A 6381-nucleotide genomic window follows, 5' to 3' on the forward strand; every position below is an offset into this window, starting at 1 on the left:
CGCGCTCTCTCTCTCTCTCTCTCTCTCTCTCTCTCTCTCTCTCTCTCTCTTTTTCTCTCTCTCTCTCTTTCTCTCTCTCTCTTTCTTTTTCTCACTCGCTCTCTCTCGACTCTTAATCTGTTTCTCCGCTATCTTTGTATTCACGTTGAATATCATGTTTACTACTATATGATAACGTAGTGATCAATTTCGGTTAATCGGTTTCATTCAAAGACCATAAAATAACGTATCCGATTGTATTGATAATAAAAATAACGTATCCGATTATATTCATAATAAAATAATGTATCCGATTTTGTTGATAATAAAATAATGTATCCGATTGTGTTCATAAGAAAAATAGATATCCGATTGTGTTGATAATAAAATAATGTATCCGATTGTGTTAGTAAGAAAAAAAACATCCGATTGTGTGAATAATGAAAGAATATATCCGATTGTGTTGATAAGAAAATAATATATATGATTGTGTTGATAAGAAAAGAATATATCCGATTGTGTTGATAAGAAAAGAATATATCCGATTGTGTTGATAATGACAGAATATATCCGATTTTGTGTTGATAATACGGTAAGGCGAGCCGACGCGGGTGTTCTACAAACTATTTTCTGTAACTGTAATTAATGGCAGCGTACGTGTCACAACATCAGACGAGGCTGCCTGGTTGCTCATACGTACACGCGTATGGTTGGTCTTCGTACTCAGAAATAGTTATCTGTACCGCGGTAGAGAGAATTCAACAACCGGTAGATTATGGCCCCTTTTTACCCAATCAGAGGCAATGTTACACATAATTTAACCGCGGTTGAATTATATTCACCGCGGTTAAACAATGTTTAACAATGCCTCTGAATCGGTAAAAAGTGCAATAATTTTACCGCGGTCGAAATAATCTAAATCTAAATACAAAACATAATTATATCTGACTACGACAGCACACAGGCACTATAGCATCAAGTTGCTCCTGCTACGCTGTCTCTATCTCTCTCTCTGTGTGTCTGCGGCATTCACTGATTCTACGAGACGTCTGAGTTTACAATGGCCGCCTGCATGTATCGATATGATGTTTTTCATATAAATTCTGCTCGTTTTCGATGTGAACAGAAGTTAGGTAGCGAGACAGAAATGTTCACAGCGAGCGCTGGAGCGTTTATGTTTGTGATTCGCCGTTGGCGCTTTGTGTTACCACGGACCGAGCTGTATATATAAATATATACGTATACTATACTACATACATCTATGTGTCTATATATAAAACATACGTATACTATATTACATACATCTCTATGTGTATATATAAATATATACGTATACTATACTACATACATCTATGTGTGTATATTAATACATATGTATACTATATTACATACATCTCTATGTGTATATATAAATATATACGTATACTATACTACATACATCTATGTGTATATATTAATATATACGTATACTATACTATATACATCTATGTGTCTATATTAATATATACGTATACTATACTACATACATCTATGTGTGTATATATTAATACATACGTATACTATACTACATACATCTATGTGTATATATTAATATATACGTATACTATACTACATACATCTATGTGTGTATATATTAATACATACGTATACTATACTACATACATCTATGTGTATATATTAATATATACTATACTATACTACATACATTTCATGTTCATATATAAAACATAGGTAACTATCACTACATAACCATCTATGTATGTATAATACTAACATAGAATGTATGATAGTATATAATATGTATGTATAATATATACACATATATGTATTAGTCATAGTACTCCGTATCTATTTTATATATACAGAGAAAGAGGAAACTCGAATAATAGTATGGCCAGCATCCGGCTGCCTCGACAGACAAAGAAAACCTTATAATAATAGGTTCATCCGCTACGTGATAACATAGAATTCAGTCATACATCACGCGCCAATCTAGTGAATAGCTTATCATTCAATTAATAAAAATAAAAATAAATTGTTAGAATGGACGAAGTGACGAAGGTGCACGTGTTAGCGTAGGAAGTGCTCGGACACGCTTATATCTAATTTAATTATATATATATATTATGATATATATATAGCATATGTATATATATTATATGTATTTATTATTATTATCATGTATTTATATTATTGTATATTCATAATAAACATATATATCTATTTTTATTTTTATTTTATTTAATAACTTTATATTTTTAATCTAATTATGCTAATATTTCTAATAGCTTGGCCGGTAACATCGCTTGTTAATTATAGTTATATTAATATTATTATATTATTTATTCTCATCATTAATACATTTTTTAAATATTAGCAATAAACAGTTTCTACTGCGGACAGACAAGACTGCCGCGACTGTGACTCCGCAGCGCCATCTATTATCTCGTCTATTACCTAAATTCACCACCTGACGCGTTCTCTCACAACGACGAACTCAGCCGGAATCGTCACGTAAAATCCCAGAACGGTGCGAGTCGCGAGCTAACGGACGTCTTGTGAGACACGACACAGATGCATCTTCGCTTAGCGATTATTTCGCTAAAGTCGCATTCCTCACGCGCAACAGCGTATAGCGATGTGGATACAGACGCCAGAAGAGAGGCAGAACGACCTTCAGAATTCAATCAATGGCAAACTTCTACCTATAGGAGAGTACAGAAGAGAAACGCTCATACAGTGACATAAACACACACGCCACGTGCACACGCGGGCACCCCAGCGCGGCACACCCACCGCCGCACACGCGCTAACACAGCACACGAGACGCACACGCACCCGCGCGGCACGACATCCATACACACACACGAACGCGCGGCACAAACGACAACACAACACTGCCAGGGGCGCCGCGCGCGCCCGCAACACACACACCAACCCAGCGTGAACACACACAATGCACACATACGCACTAAGCGCGGCATGCACACAACGCACCAACACCTTGGGCCACCACTCACCACACACCTCGTGCGCACACAGCTCACATAACCACATGCGCGCGGCGCACACCAGCGCGCGCAGAACCGCCGCGGCCGCACATGCTCGCCGGGCGCACACACACCACGCACGCGCGGCACACACAACACACACACACCATCGACATGCGGCCTGGCCACGAACCCCCTCGCCCCGCCGCGTACACACTCCCACCCCCGCCCGCCGCCGCGGGGGGCGAGCCACACAACTCACACACACGCACCCGCGCCGGCGCACAAACAACAAACGCGCGCGCGCGGGCGACACTGCCACACACCGAACCGCCGCGCGCCGCGCCGCGCACACACCACATCGCCACGCACTCAGCGGCCACACACCACACTCCGCCCGAGAGCACACACGCACGAGCGCGGAAACACCGACCCCCACTAACGCGCAGCCGGGCGCACATGCACACACGAACCGCGCGCGCGGGCATCACACTTACACACACACGCGCGCCACACACAAACGCGCCGCCAGCGGGCGCACACTGCCACAACCCCACACGCACGCGTGGGCGTGGCACGACAGATAGGCAAACAAAGACATAGATTGGAGAAGAGGGAAAGAGAGAGAAGAGAGAGAGAGATCAGCGAGAGAGATGAGAGAAGAACATGCGACAGAGAGCGACAGAAAGAGAAAGAAAGAAGATAACAGATAAAACAACACACTGCCCGCTCACCCGGAGCCCCCCCCCCCCCCACCCCCCCCCCCCGCCCACGAGCCACGCACCGCACCACCCCCACCGCCCACCACCGCGCACGAACGACACCCCCCCGCCACCACCCCCCGCACCCGCCACCGCCCCCCCACCACACCCGCCACCCCCCCCACCCCCCCCCCCCCACCCCGCCCCACCGCCCCCCCGAGAGAGAAAGAGACGCAGCCAGACCAGCCACCCGCCACCCCCGCCCACCCGACCCCCCGCCCCACCCCCCGCCCCCCAGAGCCCCCCCCCACCCCCCACGCACCCCGCCCCCACCCGCCCCCCACCCGACCCCCCCCCCCACCCCCCAAGATGAAGCATACCCCCCCCACCGCACACACCCCCCCTAACCGCACCACCGCCACGAGCACAGACCCCGACCCGCCCACCCACCCCCCGCACGCAAGCCCCCCACGCCACGAGCAGCACGCCCGCACCCCCCACCCCGCACCCCCCCCGCCACGCCCGCACACGCACCCGAGACGCCATGACCACAACCCCCGACCCAAGACACACCACGACCGACCCCGCCACCCACCCCGCCCCCCCCCACCCCCCCCCCCCCCCCCCCGAGCAGCAGAGAGAGAGAGAGCGAGAGAGATGAGCGCACGGCGCAGCTGCGCCGCGCGCGCTCGATGAGAGAGAGTAATCCACCAGCCAGACACACGGAGTGAGAAGACAGATCAAGACAAAGAAAGAGCAGTCAACAGAAAGAGAGTCAGGAGAGCGACTGCCGCTGCCTACGCACACTCCACCCGATGGCAGTTTCGCTTCCTCGCAAGAGAAAGGCACGAAGGGCGAACCGGGTGCCCGACACGCCGGAGTTAGCTGTCGTGAATCGTCTGCCGGGTGCGAATCGGCTCCGGCGCTCGGGGAAGATCCGGCGGTCCACGATGGCATAAAAGTACTCGAGGTAGGACCGAATCAACTCCGCGACGCCCTCTCGGAACAACGAAGTCGCCTGCAGCATGCGCAGTGCGCCGGGCACCCGGCGACAGCCACGGTCAGGCGTGACACCGCGGCCATCCGGCACACTAAATGACCGTCGGACGGCTCGGTAGAGCAGCAGCAACCGGCCCCCTCGTATATGGGAACTCGGCTAGAGAACCGGCTCATGCATGGGAACGCTCGGCACCCAGGCGAACGTGGGCAGAGAACGTCCAGCAGGCTGAACGTCAGCAGGGACCGGTCTGCATGGCAACGTCGGCAGGGAACGTGGGCAAGGAACCCTCGCAGGAACGTGAGGGTAGAGAACGTCGCGCCACAGATTGTTCCATAGAAGATGTACACTCCACGACGCTGTACCTAAGCAATTATTGTACACATAAAGATTACACCTTTTGTACACCTACGGGTAAAATTTATCACTCTGAACACTTATGTATAACGACAGATAAACATTATGTAGAACAGTGAAACACCACTGTAGAACGAGGTGAAACACATGTATAGAATATCCAGATAACATATTGCACACGAGGCAGTGAACATAATCACAGCCCAAAGGTGAACAGATGCACCAACAGGCTGAAACATATGGCCACAGCAGCGATAAACGAGATTGCACTCAACAGGTGAACATATGCACAGCAGGTGAAACAATGCACAGGGCAGGCAGATACATCATGCACAACAGGTGAACATGATGGCACAGGCAGTGACATAAATGAACAGCAGGAAGAGACAGTTGCACCAGGGTGAACATATGCACCAGCAGGATCGAACATATGCACAAAGGCAGACTCCGAACATAGTAGCACAAGCAAGAAGTGAGAAATATGCAGCAGCAGGTGAACATCGAGTGCACAACAGATGAAACATATGCACAACAGGCTGATACATACGCACCAGCAGCGTGAACCCATATGCACAACTAATGAACCATATGCATTCACAGGTGAACATAATTCACACAGGTAACATAGTGCACAGCACGTAAACATATCACAGCAGGTGAAACATACTGCACAACAGGAGAACATAATCACAACAGGTGAATCCATATCAACCAGGCAGGTGAACAACATGCAACAACACGTGAACATATGCTACAACAATAACATATATAGACACATATGCACAGACCAGGTAACATAGCACAATCAGTAAACATGAGCATGCTACAGCAGGTGAACATATTGCACAGCAGGTGCAACCATAATGCACACATAGGCAGCAACCACGTATACACAATGGAGGAACCCACCGTATACAAGTGGAGGAACACTTGCCCGAATTCCTTCCATCTTCACAACAAGCTTCCTCATTTAGATCGGTACCGCGCGGAAAGATCTCAGTCTCCTACAAATGTTCAGGCCAATGGTACATCAGGGGCAAGCTTATGGATTAAGATCATGGGTGACTAATCAGTGTCAGTGTTCAGTATTTAGTGTGGATAATGATATGGTTTAAAGTGATTACGTCACAGTCAAATAGTCAACGTGTAAAAAAATCAATGTCCCACCTTTTTCCAGCAAATATTAAGTAGATTCTTCCACGTTTAGACCATTCGAAAACCTTGAGCACCATTCTAAAGGTAAACCATCCCTTCTGAGTCGATGTCTGGCGGTGGCGAGAGCGATCACGTGCCATCGTGGACAATAAGTGTACAACTTCAATTATACGGATAATAAAATACTGACAAACCAATACGA

This window comes from Priapulus caudatus, unplaced genomic scaffold (genome assembly GCF_000485595.1).
Source record: "Priapulus caudatus unplaced genomic scaffold, Priapulus_caudatus-5.0.1 Scaffold2868, whole genome shotgun sequence".
NCBI classification, from domain to species: Eukaryota; Metazoa; Priapulida; class Priapulimorpha; order Priapulimorphida; family Priapulidae; genus Priapulus; species Priapulus caudatus.